The sequence below is a fragment of the Globicephala melas genome, chromosome 17, assembly GCF_963455315.2.
Source record: "Globicephala melas chromosome 17, mGloMel1.2, whole genome shotgun sequence".
NCBI lineage: Eukaryota > Metazoa > Chordata > Mammalia > Artiodactyla > Delphinidae > Globicephala > Globicephala melas.
Window position 1 is genome coordinate 39,485,243 of NC_083330.1, and position 24,058 is coordinate 39,509,300.

General features: G+C 35.4%; 1 long non-coding RNA gene and 1 pseudogene across 1 annotated transcript in view; one reads left to right on the forward strand and one right to left on the reverse strand.

Moving 5' to 3' along the window:
* LOC132593745 (uncharacterized) overlaps positions 1-24,058 on the forward strand; it is a 410,506-nt gene that overhangs the window by 72,011 nt on the left and 314,437 nt on the right. The gene's annotated exons all lie outside the window — the stretch shown is intronic.
* On the reverse strand, positions 410-22,854 carry LOC115856588 (protein Z-dependent protease inhibitor-like; annotated as a pseudogene).

A 24,058-nucleotide genomic window follows, 5' to 3' on the forward strand; every position in this document is an offset into this window, starting at 1 on the left:
TGATAGAGTCCTAATAGATACAAGATCACAATAGGTATTTTTATTAAAATAACTGAACAAGGCCATTATTAGTAATTACTATTCCTGTATAATGATTCCTTATATGAAAAGAGGAAAGTAAGGCAAAATTTAAAAAAATTAGAACCTTGTCACCACACTTGTCTCTTCTCACTAATCCTTAGATTCTATATATGATTCTCGCTTTTTCCCCTCCTTTTACTTTATTTTTTTCTCCTTAAAATAAGTTTGAATTTAATACTTAGATTTATCTCAGAACGACTCAAACTAGCATTTGAGGACAAGGGGGGACACTCTCTCTTTTCGACACCCAGTGCCACTGTCCTGTGTAGGTTCAAACACCTCAGATTCAACATTTGCTATAGTTCTAAATACTCATGCATGTCATAGGTCACAGGAGAGTTGGATTCACCACCCTGCCCAGAAATAACAGCATTCTAGAGGTTTCTCCACAGATCATGAAATGAAATGGTCGGTCCACTTTGATGATGGGAGGCATGGAATAAGCAGTGATTTCTGACAGGTTTCCCGCCACTGCTTCAGTTCCTTACTAACCTCAATCATTGCTCTTTGTAAAACCTTGGTTATTTTAATATTTCTCGCAGTAACTGAGAGTTCACTCAGGTCAGCCCAGGGTGAGAAGATTCTGCTGATTCCCATCTTCTTCAGCAGTTCACGTACCTCAACCTTTTTTTAGAAGATAAAGACTCTTTTCTTACATTTATATATATATATATTTGGTTGCACTGGCTCTTAGTTGTGGCAGGCGGGCTCCTAGTTGCAGCTCACTGGCTCCTTAGTTGTGGTATGCAAACTCTTAGCTGCTGCAGGCGGGATCTAGCTCCCCGACCAGGGATCGAACCCGGGAACCTGCATTGGGAGCACGGAATCTTAATCACTGTGCCACCAGGGAAGTCCCTAAAGACTTTTTATGATCATAAATTCAATACAATTGTCAGGTATTATTAAGAATACTTAATAGTACCCACTGTTAAATTATTCTCTCACAAATGTCATATTTCACTATAGTTTGTTTGAATCATGATCTAGATAAAGACAACACATTGCAAATGGCAGATATATTTCTTAAGGCTTTTTCAATATATAGACCACTCCCACTTCCTTTTTTCCCTTATAACTAATTTGTCAAAGAAATGGAATATTTTTCTCTTGCAAATTATTCCCTACCACCTGGATTGTGCTAATTGCCTTTCCATGCTGTGTTTTACATATTCCTCAGTCCCTGTAGATGCACCTCATACTTCTGATCTAATTTGAACTTTGGAAAGAAAACTTCTATTTTTCTGGTTTTCATGTTTTTGAGCTGTGTGTCCACCAGGTCTGTGGTCAGGTAGTCTTCAAGGGCAAGATGGTCACCCATCTTCTCCATGAGGACCACCAGCATGGTGGCATTTCCTCAATAAGGCAGTTTGAGGATGTGGCAATGAAAATTCTTATCAACTGTGGAGGCAAACTTGCCTGCCCAGTACATGATGGGCACCTTGACTTGAGTTGTTTGTACTTGTCCAGGTGGAAAATGTTCACCTTGATGAGAACAGGGTCAAAAGGGGTCAGTCACTTCCCCCTTGGAGAAATTGAAGAAGGTCTCTTTGACATCAAAGTCCTCGTGGATGAAGGCAAAGCTCCCCTGGGCCAGGCCCAGCTCCCAGTTGTGGGAGAGGCTGTCTCTGAGCTGCTTCCTCAGAGACCATATGCCTCTGTTCTCTGCACTCACCTAGTTAATTCTGCGTTGGAATATCTAACATGGCTCTGTGGGTGAGTTTATAATTAAAATCCCTGGTGCTGTACATCCCCATAATCCTGGCCATAGTTTGTTTCTTTGTCCTCTCCTTCTCTTCTAGCTAGAATAAACTTCTAGAAGGCTAGAGGGAGTGAAGAAAGGCTTAGTGAGTCTACCCTAAAGAAAGACATAGTTTTTCCCCAATAAAAAAACTAATAGTTCTACTAGCTAATAGTTGTTAAAGTAAAAACAAAACAAAACCATAAAGGCACTGTGATTAAATCAGTTGAAAATATTGGGTTTAATAAAAGTAAATATGATTTTTTAACTGCAATGCCTTTCAAACGTTTAAGATGCAAAGCATTTTATTAGTCAGGATAAATACCTAAAGCATTGTAATAGGAAAAAATACTGAAATCTCAGTGGCTTAACATTATAAGATATATTTCTGGCTCATGACATGGTCCAACAGTAGAGCTCTTGATTAGGTGGCTGCCTCCAAAAGGTAATTCATAAAGCCACTCACCGTCCATCAATTTCATCATCCTGAATGAAGAGGTCCTCAGATCACCCCAGAATTATTCCATTCCAGACATTTGGAAGGAGCAAAGAGCAAGGAAGATGGTGCATGGGAGGTTTTATGGGCCAATCCAGAGAGTAGTACACATGACTTCTACCGAGAAAGCACATCCCATTGTCTGGAACCCAGCACATGGCCACACCTAACTGCAAATGAATGCTGGGAAATGTGATCTGGAGAACAAGGAGATGGATTTTCATGAACATGCAATAGTCTCTGCCATACACATGTTTTAACCCTTTAAGAGAGACCTATGGTGTAAAGCTTTTCTCAAACTTACTTATCTAAAGAACTCCCTCCCACTCATCACTCTAGCATCTATCCACTTAAGTATTCCATGGAACACACTTAGAGAAATATTTATGTTATGTTCCCTTGGACCCTCCTCTGAAAGAGCTGCTGTTGGGTTTCTTGCCTTCTAATGATGTTGTAGACACAGGAAAAGAAATGCAGTTACAGATGTCTGTAGATCCTGACTCTTTGAGGATCATATTTTCAAATCAAAAAATGGTTTGTTTTCTTAGCTATTTTATACTTTATTTTCTGTTTCAAAAGACCTTACTTGTGTTATCTTCCTATCTCTTAGAAGCAGAGTTTGACCCAACCAGCAACATTTCACCCCATGCAGCTATGCCCCAGGAGGATTATAACTCCATTTAAATAGAAACTGTGAAGCTTCCATTGGCTTAATTGCCTTCCTTATATTTAAAATTGATAACCGACAAGGACCTACTGTATAGTACGGGGAAATCTGGTCAATATTATATAATAACCTAAATGGGAAAAGAAGTTGAAAAAGAATAGATTCATGTATATGTATAGCTGAATCACTTTGCTGTACATCTGAAACCAGCACAACATTGTTAATCAACTATACTCCAATATAAAATAAAAAGTTAAAATATTGCCTTCCCTTCTCTCCCCGTGACCTCCCATAATTCCCAGTGCCTTCCAGAATCTTCCAGGGCCTTCTACCTTTACAGCATTTCCTTTCCCATTACAGATGATTATTTCGAACTTTTTTTATCTCTTCAATTAACAACTCATCACCATGAAAACAGAAATGACTGATAAGCTTCATATATTATTATTCTCTGTAGTATTTATATTTTAGCATGGGACAAAATATGAAAGGAGGATAATAATCTTCTAATGGTGGAATTTCAGGTACCAGTAACAGACACTGGAAAGATGTTTTGAGAAAGGCAGCATTGCTAGAGTTTTCAGAACATACAGGTTGGGTAACTACCTGCTAGGCTCATTTATGAAATTAGTCCTTGACCAAAGGTAGCCTGGTATTTCTTCCAGGGAAGACAGATCAACCCTTAATTTGACACTCATGACATTTCTCTGCACATATTGACTTTATTACAGGAAGTCAGAATTTTCTTCCTAGACAAGTTTATGAGATGTTACTTCCCATTACAACAATTACAAAAAATTTAACAAGTTTAATTTCCTTACCTGTTTTATTCCACTTTGGCCTCAAGCCTAATTTATCAAAAAGTAGGGATATTCTTAGATTACTATCCTGAATAAAAATATGACCTCAGATTTGCTCTTCTCTTTCCAATGCATCTATTCTAGATATTCAGATATATTTGTACCTGAATATTTGGTATATAACAGGAAATAAATTATTTCACATATCTAATGAATTGCCAATCAAAGTCTCCTTTTATCAATAAAAACGAATATTTTGGCAAATAAGCATTAAATTTTACATTGTTAAGTGGAGAAGTCACTTGTCATTCTGTAGATTCCATTTCAGTGGAGGAAGTTATTTTTTGGAAGTGTTTTCCTGTGGAGGGTTGCATTTGATTAATTTATTCCAGAAATTTTGCCAAGGAAAATTACAAAAGTGAGGTCAAAATTTGTACATGAATTTTTGGAAAGAAACATTTTATAAAAAGTTTTGGTTTATTTTAAAAAATGAAACAGAATTTTGATTTCATGATTGGCATACTCTGAGTAGAGTGAGGAAAGTTGTTGTTTTTTTTTATATCTATACTACTCGATGCTGTATATGTTTATTTGAAGAAAAATTTGAGATCAAATTCAAGATAATTGATTTATAGTAAATATAAATTTAAAAAAAGACCAAATCATGTTTAACATATTATTTAATCTTAGAGAAAATGAGAGCTATGGCAAAAATATCGCTAATAGGTGGAGATTCAGAGTATGCATTTTTCTATTTCTTGCCATTGTAAGAGCTATTTATTTTTACATTGTATAATTTAAAAACTTAATTTACCCCCATATTTAGCAAATGGATTTCATATCAGTTAAACTGGAAGTTTTCTTCCTATAGTTGTCTAGAGCTATTTATTTTTGAATACAGCTCCTGAGTAGTGAATTGCAAAAATAAAAAGAACAAACTTTTTCCATTTAATTCATGGACAATGGAAGCTTCAAACCCAGAAGTGACCATCAACATAATGTATTGTGGTTTTATGTTTGGTTTTTTTTTTACAAATTTTATTTATTTAATTTTGTCTGCGTTGGGTCTTTGTTGCTGTGCATGGGCTTTCTCTAGTCTTGGTGAGCAGGGGCTGCTCTTCATTGTGGTGCACAGGCTTCTCATTGCGGTGGCTTCTCTTGTTGCAGAGCACAGGGCTCTAGGCACATGGGCTTCAGTAGTGTGGCTCGCAGGCTCAGTAGTTGTGGCTTATGGGCTCTAGAGCACAGGCTCAGTAGTTGTGGCACACGGGCTTAGTTGCTCCGTGGCATGTGGGATCTTCCCAGACAAGGACTCGAACCCATGCCCCCTGCACTGGCAGGCGGATTCTTAACCACTGCACCACCAGGGAAGCCCAATGTATTGTGGTTTTAATAGCAAAGTATCTACGATTCTGCAATCAGGTTTTTAGGAAAAGCAGCAAGTGTCTATACTTTACTGTTGAATACCCTCCTCTTTCCTAATACCTCCAGCTATAGATTTTCAGTGAGTACACAGATCCATTCAAAAACCAGGGATGATAATCATAGAAAACTCATTATATTTTTAAGAAAAACATGGATGCAAGACATTTGGTAAATATTATCATTTTTTAAAAAAATAATAAAACTGACAAATTAAATTAGGCTCCCAATTTCCTGCCTGAATAACATTCTCTGTGCAGGTGCTATATGCATGTATGTACATATAGCAGAATCTTGAATTTACATCTACTTTTCTATGTTTCACAGAACTTGTGTCCAGCATATACATTATCTAACAAGTGCCATGTTGGTGAGAGTTAGATTTTCCTACCATAATTTATTCATTTTTTTAAAAGCCATGGCATCTTTCTTTGTGACATCCTTGTCTGGTTTTGGTATCGGGGTGATGGTGGCCTCGTAGAATCAGTTTGGGAGTGTTCCTCCCTCTGCTATATTATGGACATAGAGAATCCTAAAGATGCTACCAGAAAACTACTAGAACTAATCAATGAATTTGGTAAAGTAGCAGGATACAAAATTAATGCACAGAAATCTCTTGCATTCCTATACACTAATGATGAAAAATCTGAAAGTGAAATCAAGAAAACACTCCCATTTACCACTGCAACAAAAAGAATAAAATATCTAGGAATAAACCTACCTAAGGAGAAAAAAGACCTGTATGCAGAAAATTTTAAGACACTGGTGAAAGAACTTAAAGATGATACAAATAGATGGAGAGATATACCATGTTCTTGGATTGGAAGAATCAACATTGTGAAAATGACTCTACTACCCAAAGCAATCTACAGATTCAATGCAATCCCTATCAATCTACCACTGGCATTTTTCACAGAACTAGAACAAAAAATTTCTCAATTTGTATGGAAACACAAAAGACCCCGAATAGCCAAAGCAATCTTGAGAATGAAAAACGGAGCTGGAGGAATCAGGCTCCATGACTTCAGACTATACCTCAAAGCTACAGTAATCAAGACAGTATGGTACTGGCACAAAAGCAGAAATATAGATCAATGGAACATGATAGAAATCCCAGAGATAAACCCACACACATATGGTCACCTTATCTTTGATAAAGGAGGCAGCAATGTACAGTGGAGAAAGGACAGCCTCTTCAATAAGTGGTGCTGGGAAAACTGGACAGCTACATGTAAAAGTATGAGATTAGATCACTCCCTAACACCATACACAAAAATAAGCTCTAAATGGATTAAAGACCTAAATGTAAGACCAGAAACTATCAAACTCTTAGAGGAAAACATAGGCAGAACACTCTATGACATAAATCACAGCAAGACCCTTTTTGACCCACCTCCTAGATAAATGGAAATAAAAACAAAAATAAACAAATGGGACCAAATGAAACTTCAAAGCTTTTGCACAGCAAAGGAAACCATAAAGAAGACCAAAAGACAACCCTCAGAATGGGAGAAAATATTTGCAAATGAAGCAACCGACAAAGGATTAATCTCCAAAATTTACAAGCAGCTCATGCAGCTCAATAACAAAAAACCAAACAACCCAATCCAAAAATGGGCAGAAGACCTAAATAGACATTTCTCCAAAGAAGATATACAGACTGCCAACAAACATATGAAAGAATGCTCAACATCATTAATCATTAGAGAAATGCAAATCAAAACTACAATGAGATATCATCTCACACCAGCCAGAATGGCCATCATCAAAAAATCTAGAAACAATAAATGCTGGAGAGGGTGTGGGGAAAAGGAACACTCTTGCACTGCTGGTGAGAATGTGAATTGGTACAGCCACTATGGAGTACAGTATGGAGGTTCCTTAAAAAACTACAAATAGAACTACTGTATAACCCAGCAATCCCACTACTGAGCATATACCCTGAGAAAACCATAATTCAAAAAGAGTCATGTACCAAAATGTTCATTGCAGCTCTATTTACAGTAGCACAGAGATGGAAACAACCTAAATGTCCATCATTGGATGAATGGGTAAAGAAGATGTGGCACATATATACAATGGAATATTACTCAGCCATAAAAAGAAACGAAATTGAGCTATTTGTAGTGAGGTGGATGGACCTAGAGTCTGTCATACAGAGTGAAGTACGTCAGAAAGAGAAAGACAAATACCGTATGCTAACACATATATATGAAATCTAGGGGGAAAAATGTCATGAAGAACCTAGGTGTAAGACAGACAGGAATAAAGACACAGACCTACTAGAGAATGGACTTGAGGATATGGGGAAGGGGAAGGGGAAGCTGTGGCAAAGTGAGAGAGTGACATGGACATATATACACTACCAAACATAAAGTAGATAGCTAGTGAGAAGCAGCCGCATAGCACAGGGAGATCAGCTCGGTGTTTTGTGACCGCCTAGAGGGGTGGGATAGGGAGGGTCGGAGGGAGGGAGATGCAAGAGGGAAGAGATATGGGAACATATGTATATGTATAACTGATTCACTTTGTTATAAAGCAGAAATTAACACACCATTGTAAAGCAATTATACTCCAATAAAGATGTAAAAAAAAAAAAAAGCCATGGTATCAAGCGTTAAAAGTTTACTGTGAAACCTATGAAAATACATTTGTTCATCTGGGCCCATGTTGACCCCTCTCTGCTTCCCTTGGATTCCTCTGAATCTTGGTGAGCTTAAGGTGAGAGTGAGACACATAATTCAACATAGAGTTGGGGTGTGCTGAAGGTTGCACAACTCTAATTTAAAAAATCCACTGTGTTTTTATGGCAGGATTCTGGAGGGCTGCACTGATTCCCTGATGAATGTTGACAGGGCTATTAAAGCTGTGAAACAACATCACTTGAATATGGCATTGAATAAAAAAACTAGCTTAGCCGTGCTGTTCTTGGGTGTTATTAGCTGATTAAACTTAGTCATAGGGAAAACCATCTTCAGACTATGCATTCATTTTCTCAACTTTTTTGTTTGTTTCTCAGCAAATGTTTCACAAGGTTGGTTAGCTAGGTTTCTTTATAGTGGCCTTTAAATTCTATCTATGACATAAAGGTGAACCATTATGTCCATGGCTCCTTTTGTTGCCCCAAGACATCTGGTGTGCTGCACAAAAGAGACCCCCTCTCCTGCTTTATTGAGCCATAACTTTGACCAGTGTGTGCTTGTTTATATTTCTGTAGAGGAAGACTTGACTTTGGCCAAATCCACTTCAACTCTGATCCCACCCTTTATTTTCCATGGCTCTTTAACCTCTCTGAGATTCAGTTTTTCTCAGATATCAAGAGGGCATGATGATACTTTGCAAGTTTATTATGGGAATTAGAGATCATGTAAAGTGCCTAACATGATTCCTGGCATAGATTAAGCACCCAATAAAAAGTAGCTCTTATTATTGTTATTGAAACAGTCTAGTGAGAAAAAAATGTATGAGTTATTGCCTTTTGTATTACATAGAGAAGAATTTTGGAGAGAGGAACAAAATGGTGTTTCCACAAATGGAAATGAAATGAAATCTCGACACTTGCTTGGAACTAAATTTTAGGCCTTTGGTGAGAATTGGCATATCTCTTTGAAGAGTTAATTTAGGTAGATTTAAGTAATTTGACTTTTATAGTACTTTTGAAAAAATTCCTAATGGAAGTTGGATGAGATTCTTTCAGTAATTACACAAAATGTGGTGAGTATCTGGGTGATATTTAAACCAAGAACAGATAATATGAAAATGAGAACACATCTCAATAGGTGAGATGTAGGTTAGAGCTATAAAGCATCACATGACTTTTCTAATGAGATGTTGAAATACCAAATTAGGAAACTGAGAGAGACTCCAAATATTCTATTCTGATATTTTACATCTGCAAGTGGGAGTGTAATTTGCTGATAGGTAATAAGATTCTTAAAAACTTTAAGCTTCTAAATCAGCAATTTCATTTCCATTTCTCCATTCTAAGAGAAAATACAAAATTCAGAAAATTACTCTATGCATAAAGATGTTCACGATAGTATTAGCTATATAAAAATGTGAAAGCAATTTAAATGTCTGAAAATAAGGAAATGATTAAAACAATTATGCTAAATATCATGTATATAAGTATTGTATAAGCAAGCTATTGTGAGAAGTTTAATGGGGAAATGTTTCTACAAAGGGAAAAATATATAAGACTATATATAACTTATTACTTTAACTATATAACACAGTTATTGAAAAAAACACTGGAAGGAAATATTTATTTGAACCATGTAAAGTTAATTTTGACCTATAGAAGGACTATTTTGAATGGTTTAACCTAATACATGAATGTTTTGGGGAAGTGGTAAAATTTTCAGCAATATTCTCTTTCTATGAAGTTTTTGTAATTTTCTGTTTTACAGAAACATATTTTTATTATAAGGAATTTTTAATAGAAAATAACTTAGTCATCTAAAAAAGGAACTGTTCTAATTTAGGCAAAGCTTAAAAATAATAAATTAGATTTCCATTTCTGGCAGTTTTACAAACTTGATATTCTGCAAAGCCTTACACTACAGAATAATCCCAGATACTATATAAAGTGTTTAGAAAAAACTATTCATTACATGGTTGAGCTGGCAACAGAGTAAGGAAATCCCCAGCACTCAAACATGAAACAAAAGCATAAATCCTGGGAGAAAAGGCCATGACTGCTTTCTGGGCACCTGTGGATTTCTGGTGATCCAGAGATTATATTTTAATGGCCTCATAGGTAGCAGGGAACAAATATTGGTGTCCATATAATGTAAGGAGTCACATAAAAGACCTGCATATGAAGCCAAGACAAAAAGGGCCACATCTTCAGTGAACTAGAGGTAAATCCTAATTTACATGGGAAATTTGCTTATTTTATCTTAAAACAAAATTATTAGAAAATAATAGGTTTAAAGGTGGATTCCAGAAGCAGGTATAAATCTTATGTGGGTGAAAGAACTCTCAACTTCATGCCTCTAAGAATTCATTCAGATAAAAGTATATCAGATAAACAACTCAACAGTTAAACATTACAAAACAGATGTGGGAACAAGAAACATGGCTGAGAATCAGCAGAAATACCCAATAGTTGAAACAAATAAACAAATATCAAACATACAAAGACTTATGATATTCAAATATAGAATAGAGAAAGAGCATATTTTATAAGTTTAAAGGAAAATAAAACAGTACTGAAAGTATGAGTTTAGAGACTCTCAGTGATGATAAGGCACATTTGAAGAAGAAATTATAGACTTGAAAAGCATAATTGAAATAAACTCGGTTAGTTTTAAAAGCAAATTCCATACAACTCAAGAGGAGGACTGAATTATAGGATGGCCCTACAGAAATGACCAGATGCATACCAATATCTATATCTATATATCTAGTTACATTGCAGTGAAGCTGCAAAATAACAAAGGAAAAGAAATTTAATGAGTAGTCAGAGAGAAAAAGCAGATTAGAAACAAATAACAAAGAAAAAAATGAAAAATAGCATATAGTGTTATACTGTTTTCAAAGTCTGAGAGAAAATAAATGTAAACGCACAGCAAAACTGTCTTTTAAGAATGTGAGTATAATGAAGACATTCTCAGGAAAACAAAAAACTGTTTACCATCAAATATGGTGTTTATTACCAATGGTAGAGTAACTACTGAAGAATTCACTTCAAGAAGAATGAAAATGATCCCAGAGGGAAGGTCTGAGAAGGAAGAAAGAAAGGATAGTGAAGAAAGGAGTGAACATGTGGGTAAATCTAGATAAATATTTATTGTATAAAACAATATTTAAAACAACAATGACAATAATAATGTTTAATTTGTGGAATATGAAAACAATTTTGAATACAAGTAAAATATTTCCTGATAATAGCATGTAAGTTGGAGCAACTAATATTAAAGCATTTTAGACTTTGATGTTTACATGTTAAAATTTCTAAACAGCTACTGAAATAATAGAAATACAGTGTAAACTTCCAAATGAATAAAGGTTAAAAAAAAGAAAAATAACAAAAACCTTAAGCAATCCAAAAGATGGCAATGAAAAATATAAACAAAAAAAGCAGGACAAATAAAAAGGCAAAAATAAAGTGGTAAAGAGAAATTCAATACATCAACAATCTCAGTAAATATCAATGAACTAAACTTTTCAATTAGAAGGTTAAGTTTGTCTGACTGGATTAAAAAAGATTAAAAAAAGATCTAACTCTATGTTGTTTATAAGAGACTTACACAAAATGTAAGAATATAAAAATTGAAAGTAAAATGCTGGAAGAAGATATACCAGAAAATAATAATGAAAAGTAAATTGGTGTGGTTATGGGAACTTCAGACAAAACAAGACTTTAAGATAAGAATCACTACTAGAAATAAAAATATCCACTATATAATGGTAAAAGGTTGAATTCCCTTGGAATAACAGTTCAAAACATGCATGCACATAATTATATACCTTCAAACCATATAAGGTAAATACTAAAAACTATAAAAAAAGAGAAAAATCCACCATTATTATAACCAATATTAAAACAATTCTCAGCAATTGATAAATCAAGCAGAACAATCAATAACTTAGAATAAAGGACATTTGCCCACCACTGTCAACAAACTTGATATATTGACTCCCACACCAAACAATTAGAGAAAACCATTCTTTTCAAGCATTCATTGAACATTTATGAAAACTAACCAGAATTTAGACTCATAAAATTTTAGAGAATTCTTATCATGCAGACTATGTTCTGTGATAACAATGCAATTAAGTTAGAAATACTTTACAGAAAGATTACTAAACCACACCATACATTTGAAAATTTAAAACCTAAATAACTCATGGGACAAATAAAAATCATAATGAAATTTGGGAAATACTTATAATTGATTGAAAATGAAAATATTACATATTAAATTTTTGGAATGCAGATAAAGCAGTACTTAAATATTTGTATTAGAAAAGAATGATTGAAGATTAATAAGCTAACACTACAACTCAAAAATTAAATTAAAAATAGCAACAGAGAGACAAAGGGCATTACATAATTATGACACTCCAACAAGAGAATATAACAGTTGTAAACATTTATGCACCCAACATAGGAGCACCTAAATATATAGAGCAAATATTAACAGAAATAAAAAAGATAAATTGACAGTAATAGTGGAGACTTTAATACCCCACTTATGGTAATGGATCCAGACAGAAAATCACTAAGAAAACACTGGCCTTAAGTGCCACATTAGACTAGATAGACTTAATAGATACATGCAGAACATTCCAACCCCAACCAGCAGAATACACATTTTTTTCAAGTCCACAGGGAACATTCTCCAGAAGAGATCACAAGTTAGGCCACAAAACAAGTCTCAGTAAATTGAAGAAGATTGAAATCACATCAAGAATCTTTTCCAATTAAAATGGTAGAAACTAGAAATCAACTACAAAAAGAAAACTGGATAAAATAAAAATATGTGGTGTCTAAACAATATGCTAGTAGACAATTAATGGTCAATGAAGAAATCAAGAGGAAATCAAAATAACTTTGAAACAAACAAGAAGAGAAAATGTACCCTTCCAAAATCTATGGGATGCAGCAAAAGCAGTTCTAAGAGGGAAGTTTATAGCGATAAAGGCCGACCTCAAGAAGCATGAAAAATCTTAAACAATCTAACCTTACCCCTAAGGGGACTAGAAGAAAAAAAGAATAAACAAAGCCCAAAGTTAGCAGAAGGAAGGAAATAAAAAAGGTCAGAGTGGAAATAAAATATAGAGACTAAAAAATCTAGAAAAGATCAATGGAACTAAAAGCTTGTTCTTTGAGAAGATAAACAAAATTTACAAACCTCTGGCCAGACTTATCAAGAAGAAAGAGTCAGAGCCCAAATAAAATCAGAAATGAAAAACAAAAAGTTACAGCTGATACCATAGAAAAACAAAGTATCATAAGAGACTACTATGAGCAGTTATACACCAACAAATTGGAAAACCTAGAAGAAATGAATAAATTCCTAGAAACATACAAGCTACCAATACTAGATCAGGAAGAAACAGAAAATCTAAATAGACCAATTACTAGTAATGAAACTGAGTCAGTAACTCAAAAAATCCCAATAAACAAAAGTCCAGGAGCAGATGGCTTCACAGGTGAATTCTACCAAACATTTAAAGAAGAGTTAATACCTATCCTTATCAAACTATTCTAAAAATAATCAAAGAGGAGGGAACAGTTCCAAAATCATTCCATGAGGCCAGAATTACCCTGATAGCAAAACCAGACGGACACCACACACAGAGAAAATTACAGGCCATAGGTACAAAAATCCTCAACAAAATATTAGCAAACAGAATTTAACAGTACATTAAAAGGATCATACATCATAATCAAGTGGGATTTATTCCAGGAATGCAAGGATGGTTCAACAACCACAGATGAATCAACATAATACACAATATTAACAAAACAAAGGATAAATATCATTGATCATCTCAATAGATGCAGAAAAAGCATTTGTCAAAATTCAACACAATTCATGATAAAAACTCTTAAAAAAGTGGGTATAGCAGGAACATACTGCAACAAAATAAAGGCCACATTCAATGATCAACGAGTAACATCATACTCAATGACAAAAAGCTAAAAGCATTTCCTGTAAGGTCAGAAACAAGACAAGGATGCCCACTCTCACCACTTTTATTATAGAAGTCCTAGCCACAGAAGTCAGACAAGAAAAAGAAACGACATCCAAATTGGAAAGAAAGAAGTAAAACTGTCAATATTTGCAGATGACACGATACTATAAACAGGAAACCCTAAAGAGTCCACCAAAAACTATTGGAACTAATAAATGAATGCAGCAAAGTTGCAGGATACAAATTAACATACAGAAATCTGTTGCACTTGTATACACTAACAATGAACTATCAAAAATAGAAATTAAGAAAGCAATTCCACTTACAATTGCACAAATTTAAGTACCTCAGAGCAAATTTAACCAAGGAGGTGAAAGACCTGTATTCTGAAAGCTATGGCATTGATGAAAAAAATTAAAGATGACAAAAATAGATGGAAATTTATACTGTTCTCATGGATTGGAAGAATTAATATTGTTAAAATGCCCATACTACCAAAAGCAATATAAAGATTCAATGCAATCCCTATCAAGATACCAATTGCATTTTTTTTTGCATTTGTGAAAAAACACAAATAGACCTAAAATTTGTATGGAACCACAAAAGACTCTGAATTGCTAAGGCAATCTTGAGAAAAAGTGCAAAATTGGAGCTATCACACTCCCTGATTTTGAACTATACTGCAAAACTATAGTAATCGAAGCAGTATGGCACTGGCATAAAAGCAGACACATAGATCAATATGACAGAAATAAACCCATTCACATATGGCAAATTAATCTACAGCAAAGGTGGTAAGACTATACAATGGGGAAAATATAGTCTCTTCAATAAATGATGTTGAGAAAATAGGATAGCTACATGCAAAAGAATGAATCTGGACCACTATTTTACACCATATACAAAAATTAACTCAAAATGGAATAAAAACTTGAATGGAAAACCTGAAACTACTAAACTTCTAGAAGAAAACATAGGCAGTCAGCTCTTTGACTTTGGTCTTAGCATATTTTTGGGGGTCTATCTCCTTAGGCAAGGGCAACAAAAGCAAAAATAAGCAATGGGACTACATCAAACTGAATTTTTTTTTTAAGTGAAGGAAACCAGCAGCAAAACAAAGAGGTAACCTCATGAATGGGAGAAAATATTTGCAAATCATATATCTGATAAGAGATTAATATCTGGAATATATAAAGAACTTATACAACTTAATATCAAAAACCCCAAACAATCCAATTTAAAAAATTGTCAAAAGACCTGAACAGACATTTTTCCAAAGAAGACATACAGCTGGCCAACAGGTACATGAAAAGGTCCTCAACATTATTACTCATCAGGAAAATGCATATCAAAATCACAATGAGATATCACCTCACAGCTGTGAGAATGGCTGCTATCAAAAAAACAAAAAACAAGTGTTGGTGAGGATGTGGAGAAAAATGAACCCTCATTCACTGTTGGTGAGAATATAAATTGGTGCAGCCACTACAGAAAACAGTATGGAGTTTCCTCAAAAAATTAAAACTAGAACTATCATATGATCCAGCAATTCCACTTGTGGGTATTTATTTGAAGAAAATGAAAATGTTAATTTGAAAAAGAAAATGAAAATGCTAATTTGAAAATGCTAATTTATTTGAAGAAAATGAAAATGCTAATATGCAATGCTGTTTATTGAACCATTATTTACAATAGCAAAGATATGAAAACAACCTAAGTGTCCATCAATAGGTGAATGGTTAAAGAAGATATGGTACATGTATATAATATAATGAAATATTAGTCAGCCATTATAAACATTTGTGAAAACATGAATAGACCTAAATGATATTATGCTAATTGAAATGAGTCAGACAGAGAAAGGCAAATACCATATATCACTTATATGTGGTATCTAAAAAAACAAAACAAATTAATACGTAAAACAAAACAGAAACAGATTCATAGATAGAAAAAACTAAGATGAAGATGAAGGGAAGATGGGCAAAATAGGTGAAGGACATTAAGAGGCACAAAATTCCAGTTATAAAGTAAATAAGTCACAGGGATTTGATATGCAGGATAGGGAATATAGTCAATAATATTGTAATAATTTTAAATGGTGACAGATGGTGACTAAACTTACAATGGTGATCATCTCATAATGTATATAAATGTCAAATCACTATGTTGTACACCTGGAACTAACATAACATTGTATGTAAATTATACTTCAGTAAAAAAGAAACTAAAAATAACAATAAAGTAAGAAGTGGAGAAAAAGAAATAATCAGGATAAAAGTAGAAATGAAAGAAATAAATGAAATAGAAAGCAAGGAGAATCAACTAAGTTGGGTTTTTGTGAAGTGACAAAATTGCTCAATGTGCAGTAAGATTGATTAAAAAATGAGATAGGCATCAAAAAACCTATATTATAAATAAATAAAAAAGGAGGATGTAATTTCAGATGCAGAAGAACTTAAAAAGATAACGGGATATTATATACAACTTATGCCAATCCATTAAAAGATTAGATGAAATGGGCAAATTACTTGAAAAAATATAACATATCAACAGAAAAGATAAAGCCTGAATAGTCACATTACCATAAAATAATTTTAATCAGTGTAAGTTTAAAATCTTCTCACAAAGAGAATGCTAGGGTCAGATGATTTTACAAGCAAATTATTTCATATACTTTCAAATATTTAAATAACAGGTATTTCTACAAAATTTTCTAGGAAATAAGAAAAGAGAGAATATTCCCACCTTAATTTATGAGGCTATTAAACCTCATTATCAAATCCAGACAATGATGGTATGAGAAAGGTCAATAACAAGACAATCTCATTCACGAATATAGATACAAAAATTCTAAAGGAAATCATAGGCAAATAAAATCCAATGAAATATACATCATTACTAAGATGGTTTCCTAATTATGAAGTTAATTCAATAATAATCACCATATTAACAGATTAAAGAAGAAAATGATATAATCATCTTAATATATGGAAAATAAAAGAATAATTAAAATTCCCAGTCCATTAACTATTTTAAAATATCTTAGTAAACTAGAAATAAAAAAGAACATCTTTGATCTGCTAAGTGATACCTACAAAAGAACTACATAAGATTTATTTAAATCATGACATGTCAAAACCTTCCCTTTAAAATCAGAAACAAAACGGTAGTTCACTGTCAGCCCTAACCAACACAGTAAAATAAATAAAAGGTATACAATTTGGAAAGGAGGAGACAAAACTGTCATCACTGCAGTTGACAAAATTATCCACATAGAAGATACACTGACAATTTCTTTTGAATTAATAAGAGAGTTTAGCAAAGGTGCTGGATATATGTCAATATTTGAGTCAATTGCATATATACAATCAGCAACAAGTAGTCAGAAAATATATATATTTAAAAGGTGTTATTTACAATGGCAACAAAAATAAAGTACTAGAAATAAATCTAATAGATGTGCAGAATCGTTAAAGAGAAGATTATGATAATCTATTGAACGATATTAATAAGACCTAAATAAATTAAAAATATGACAGTATACTGAAAGATATTAACAAGATCTAGACAAAAGACACTTCATCTTTTCATGGAGAGAGAAAGACTCAATATCACAAAAATACCAATTCTCAAATCTCTAGATTCATTGCAATTACAGTCAAAATTTCAGTAATACTTTTCATAGAACTTGACAAACGGAGTGTGAGGGACACTTCTTACTATATGGCCTCTGGTACATGTAAAATTTTTAACTATGAGAAGGTATTTTCTATTTTAAAAATTTACATTTAAAATAAGTAAATTATAGCAGACAGCCTCTAAGATGGCTGCCAATGATCCCCGCTTCCTCATATCTTGTGTGATCCCCTCCCCTTGGGGTGGACTGGACTTAATGACTCTTTTCTAACGGATAGAATATGGAAGGCATGACGGGATGTCACTTCTGTGGCTTCTGCCTCAGGTGCTGGCTCTCACTCTCTCTGGATTGCTTGCTCTGGAGGAAGCCAGTTTCTACATCTCCAGGCAGCCCTGTGGAGAGACCAGAGTGGCTGAACTTGGACATGGATCTTCTGAGGCTTGTCAACAGCCACATGAGGGAAATTGAAGGTGACTTCTCCCCAGGTCAAGTTTTGAGATGACTATCCAGCTCTTGCCCACAACTTGAGCATGAGAGACCCTGAGCCGGAGGCCCCCACCCAGCTAAGCCACTCCAGTGTTCCTGACCCACAAAAACTGTGAGATAAGTATGAGTTGTTTCCAGCCACTAATGGAATAATTTGTTCTATAGCAATAGATACCTAAAACAAAGTACATTGATAAACATAAAAAATACATAAACAGAATAACAAAGGGCCATGAATAGCTGAGACACCTCTGAAGAAAAACAAAGTAGGAGGACTCAGCCTACCTGATATCAAGATTTATTACAAACCTATAGTTAATTACAGCAGTGCGTTTTTGGTGTAGAGAATTAGGTCAATGGAATAGAATAGCAAAAATAGAAACTGATTCACACCTGTTTGGAAGCTTAAATCTTATAAAGCTGGCATTGCAGCTAGGATGGCCAGGATGACAAGGGTGGGACTTGGGGATATTGGGGGCAATAGTTATTTCCCAAATGGTATAAAAATATTAATATTTAACAAAGAGTATGTCACACCTGTGTGAATCATCTGACTGCCACCCTGGTTTCTTTCTTCTCACCTAATCTGAGGTAAGTGGGTCGCTCATTCAACTAGCTAAGGCAGTGATTCACTGTATTGACCCTGAGGTTAGCACAAGAAAGGTCTCGGCTCCTCCAAGAAAGTTTTCCTGAATTTCAGTTCTGGGCTCAGTTCTTGTCTTTGATTTGAGAGAGCACTTTATACATAACTCCACTACAGCACATACTTTGCCTATTAAGATGTTAAGATCATGAACTGGGAAACAAGATTGGCTGGATTTAAGTAACGGGCAAAAGGCTTAATCTCAGTTTTCTCACAATAAAATAGGGATGATAATAAGAATTGTCTTCTACCTCCAAGTTCTTGTGAGAATTGAAAGATTTGTTCATACAAAATGAAACAGAATGTTTGAAACACCCAAAATATTTGAAACATTTATTTCAAACATTATTTTCAAATATTTGAAAAAGAAGATAGTGGTGAAGCATAGCATTCCAGGTAGGAGAAATAGTATTTTCAACATTTCAAAGGTCGATTTGGGCGTATCTTCAGATAGCTCAGCACAATTAGAGAATAAAGTGTGAGTTGGGAAAGGGGAGAGACAAAGCTGGATAGTAAGAATGCCTGCATTATGGTAGTTCTTGCATGGCACACCATGGAATTTGGACTTTTTCTTGAGACTAGGTCATTGAAGGCATTTAAACAGAGGAGTGATATAATCAGATCTGAATTTTAGAGAGATCACTGGTCACAGTGGGAGGAATCATTTATAAGAGGGGAGTTAACCTGGGAGGGAAGATTACCTGGGAACTGCTCAGTCATTCTCTGCTTCAGCCACTTGGCTTGTAGTGATTCAGCTATTGCCTTTGGGCACCTTCTCCTATAGAGAAACATCATAGTGCTTTAAAAACCTTTTCAATTTTTTTCCCTTTCCCTCCCCACTTGGTGACTCTCTGTGCTTTATGTGGGCATTCCATTATTTTCCTTAATTTTCAGAGTACATAGTCACTAAACTTTCCATAATTTACTCTAAGTTTCTTTCCATTAATGTCCAACCCAGTGTCTTTTGTTCAGTGGATCACACACATTTTTCCAAATTTTGCTTCACTGAAGTTTAATGCCTTATTTTTTCCATTTCTGGGACACTCCTTAGACTTAATGGGAAAAATGAAGCAGCACATTCAAAGGCCCATTTGGCTGCCATGCAACCCTGTTGATTTATCATCAATAAGTAAACAGAAGCTCTGCTTCTTAAAAAAAAAATCCATGCTTGAGATCTTTCTTTTTAAAACAACTCTCAGACGAGAATTGTACCATGTGCCTTTGCAGATCCTCTTTGGAGTTTCCATTTATCTATTCTTGGTACCTCTAGTCCCAGCATACAAACAAGAGGGGCCCAAAAGCACCATGACGCTCCCCTTCCCAACAGACATGGCCCACATCCCTCTCCATCCACACACCTGCTACTCCCTAAGCTAACATCCTCTAACTGTAACCCTATTTGAGAAACTCTCTGTGTGAAACCAGTGGGTGTAGAAATAGCAGGTGACTGCATTTCAGCAGTTTTGGTGACCAGAGAAGAATTATTGCTTCCTTCACTTTGTGGCTCTGGTAAGTGCCCAAGAGGTGTAGTCAAAAAATCAACACATTAGTAATCCAGCAGGACTAACTCCAGCTGTTTAACATGGCCCAGCTCAAATGTCACATCCTCGGTGATGCATTCCCTGACCCCCTTCCTCTCCTAGTCACAGTTTTACTGTGCCCTTTGCACTCCCATAGCCCTTTGTTCAAACTACTACTAGTATAGCATTTATCACCACTGTTATTTTCACTTTTTGAAAATTGCATTTGAGTATGGTAGAGGGACGAGAGAATGGATTTTCAAGGAGAAAAAGCTCTGGATGCCTATTGTATTATGCTACACTCAGGTTTGTGACTTTGGGTTAAGTAAATACCCTCTTTGAACCTCAGTTTTCTTGTCTGTAAAAGAGACTGTAGGATTAAATAAAGAAGAGAAGATGATGCCTGTATCACAGTACCTGGCCTCCAGCAGATATTTAACAAATATCAGTTCTCTTTCTTTTCCCTTCCTGTTTAGATGTGGACCTGTCTGTCTCTCCCACTAGACCATAAAGCCTTCTGGGGAGACACTTTGACTTATGAATCTTTCTAGCACCCAGTACAGTGTCCAATCCAGGTGTTCAATGCAAATATGTTGGCTGCTGGATGAAAGGAATGCCATGTTGAACCCTGGAAAACTTGGCCCAACTTATTGGCCAGCGTCCTCTGACAATGCCTGTGGACCTCGGGTTTGGTTTACCTCATTACTGTGTCCAAGCTCTTGATTTGTGGGTGATGAAATGAGGCAGGGAAGCTTGAGTAAGTCCATATAGTCTTTGAACTTAAGATAGGTAAATGTAGACGCCTTGTTAAAGTTCCTACTCTTTGGAAAGCTGTGAGTTGTAAATTAGAGGACCTGCTTTACTTGGAAAAAAAAATAATTGGGGCTAAACCTTGAAGACATTGGAGTTATTTGGGGAAGGTTTTTAGTATAATTGAGGTATTCCCTCAGGAATGGTCCTGCAATACAAAAATGGATTCATGATCAAGGCCCCTTGGTGTTCTTCTGTGGAAAAACACATGCTTTTGGATGAAGAAAAAAAAAAAACGAACTTGTCAAGTACTGTACTGCTTTAAAGTCCTTTCAATATCTGAATTAATTCCATGTCACCACACTTAGCTTCAAGCCAATGTTTCATGTGGCCCATGTCCTGGTGCACTTACTGCACGGGTTATGCAGTAAGGTAAGTTGATGGCAATCCCCATGTAAGGTATCAGTCATACAGATACATGATGTTGATGACTTGTGAATACTTTGTGCTTATTGGACATCTTTTTCTTTTGACCATCTCCTCCATGACGCTTTCCAGATCAGTGCCCTGTTTGGATCTCTATAACAATCTGGCATTGCCCATCTTTCCAGTCAAGTCAACACCCACTATGAGCCAAACATTGTTCTAGGTATTGGGGACAGAGTGAGAAGCAAGATGGGCACAGCCCCTGCCCTCAGGGAGCTTACATCTTAGTGCACCTCTGAACTCCTTTTATTTACTCCTATTTCTGGTGTTTTGGCTTTCATTTCCTCACCTTCAGTTTATCTATCTATGAATTCTATTATGTGCATCTGGCACACTCCATTTTGCTTTTTTAAGGTTTTTGACTTCTCTTTTCCTTTTGATGGTCTATTTATTTTTTAAGCTACGATATGGTCATAAACTTTCAGAGCTAGATGAGCTTTGAGCCCACATAGTCCAACAGTAAGCCACAGAGATATATTGATTTGTCCTCTCACATAACGACCCGCTGGTGGGTGGAACCCAGCACTGACTGCCAGTTCATTGCTTTTCATTATCCATTACACTGCCTCCCTGATTTCCTACCCAGTTTTCTCATGCCTACCCTTATGCAGAAATACACATTCATTTATACTCTCCCTTTTGTCTCATCTGAAACCCATTCTGCGGTCACTTTTCAATCTTACCTAACTACATAACTCTTCTTCCCTGTTTGTTACACTTGTATGACTTCTCCAGCTATGTATATAACACATGACCCCCTAAAATTGCTACATTCAAAATTCCTGGAAAGTACCTAACTCTCTCCTCTCCTCATCACCGATCTCATCCACAATCATATTTTTTCTCATTCAAATTCCTAGTCTGTTACTTTCAGTAGGACTGTTCATTCATCACCTTATCTGTTTAACTATGCCACATGTTTGCTTTTATACACTCCCATTCATTCTTAAGTAAGTGAGCTTGGGATTCAAAACTGCCTAGAAAACTACCACATAGTTATTTCCATGAGTGCAGATCCTTTCTCTCCTTGGTACAATTCTCTAAGCAAATCTTGGATCTCTGTTTCTCTGGGAGTCACTACTAAGTCCTAACTATAGGTGATTTGATTACCGCAAATGCTCAGGCACATCCTGTAGTCAGTCCTGTAAGGTCACTACTGAAATAGACACTACATTTAATCTTGTCTACACCATCTTGTTCTTTATTTGGACTCAACGTGGATTTCTCTCAATCAGTTTTTAGTTTCACAGGGTATCTTTCTCCTGCCCTCTGTCTGTGTTCCTCTATTGATGATTGCTTCCTGTGTGAAATTGGTGGGCTGGCTGCCACTGACTCCCAGCTGCACAAACTAATTCATCCCTGGAGCTTGGCATCCATGGGCACTTACACATTGTTTTTCCTGTTCACTCGACTCAGAGCTGCCAATATGGCAGCTGCCTCGGGTTCCTTCTGCTTTTCCTCACTAGCATATGGCATGGTTTGACCTGGTGAAGTTGAGTTTCAGTTTTACTGAGAAAAGACGTACTCTAATGTAAACTGAACACAGAAAGCGACAGAACAGAGACCTCCACTCTTATTTATTCAACAGCTCTTTGTGTTGAGCCCTTGATCTAAGCCAGGCAGTTGACTAGTATATGCTGCAGTAAGATTTTAGCTCTGACCCCAAGGAACTTTCAAATTAATGGAAGAGCCAGGAAAGCATTCCCATGATTAAAGTATATCAGCACATATACCTTAATTATTAGAAAAGGTAAAATAATCTATTGCTAAAGAGGACAGGCTTTGAAGTCAGACAGACCTGCACTTGAATTTGGACCTCACCACCAGCTTGGCCTGGGGCATGTTCCTTAATGTTTCGTCATCTCTTCCTCTTGTCTGTAAAAGGATTCTAACTAACAGTTCTTTCAACATAAGATTGTCATGAGGATTAAATGAATTAATAGAGGTTATGTGCTTAACCCAATGCTTAGCTCTTAATAAGTGCTCAGGAAATATTGGTTTTATGTGGTATTTACAGGCTGCTAGGGGAGCACAAGGGGAGAGTCAAGGAAGATTTCTGGGAAGAAGTGACACGACTTGAGTTTTGAGAGACAAGCACTGGTGATAGCTAAATGAAGTGAAGAAAAGTAATTCTTTAAAAAATGTTTTTAAATTGAAGTATAGTTGATTTACAATGTTGTATTCATTTCAGGTGTACAGTAAAGTGACTTAGTTATATATATATATATATATTCAGTTTTATATATACTTTTTCAGATTCTTTTCTCTTATAGGTTATTACAAAATATTTAGTATATTTCTCTGTGTCATATAGTAGGCCCTTGTTGGTTATCTATCTTATATACAGTAGAGTGTATATGTTAATCCCAAATTCCTAATTTATCCATCCCCCCCTTTCCCCCTTTGGCAACCATAAGTTTGTTTTCTATGTCTGCGGCTCTAAGGAAAAGGAATTCTAAGTAGAGGGGGCAGCACATGCAAAGGTATGGAGGTGTGAAATAATATGATGGATGTGTGAACCCCAAGTAGTCCACTGTGTATGGCTGAAGTAGAATAATCCATGGCCGGAGGAAGGGAAAGATGATGACTGAAGCAAATAAAATATTAGAACTCATTTCAGCAGAAGAAATTCTGCAAAAAAAACATATATCACTCTCTACATAAGTGCCAAGATATATGA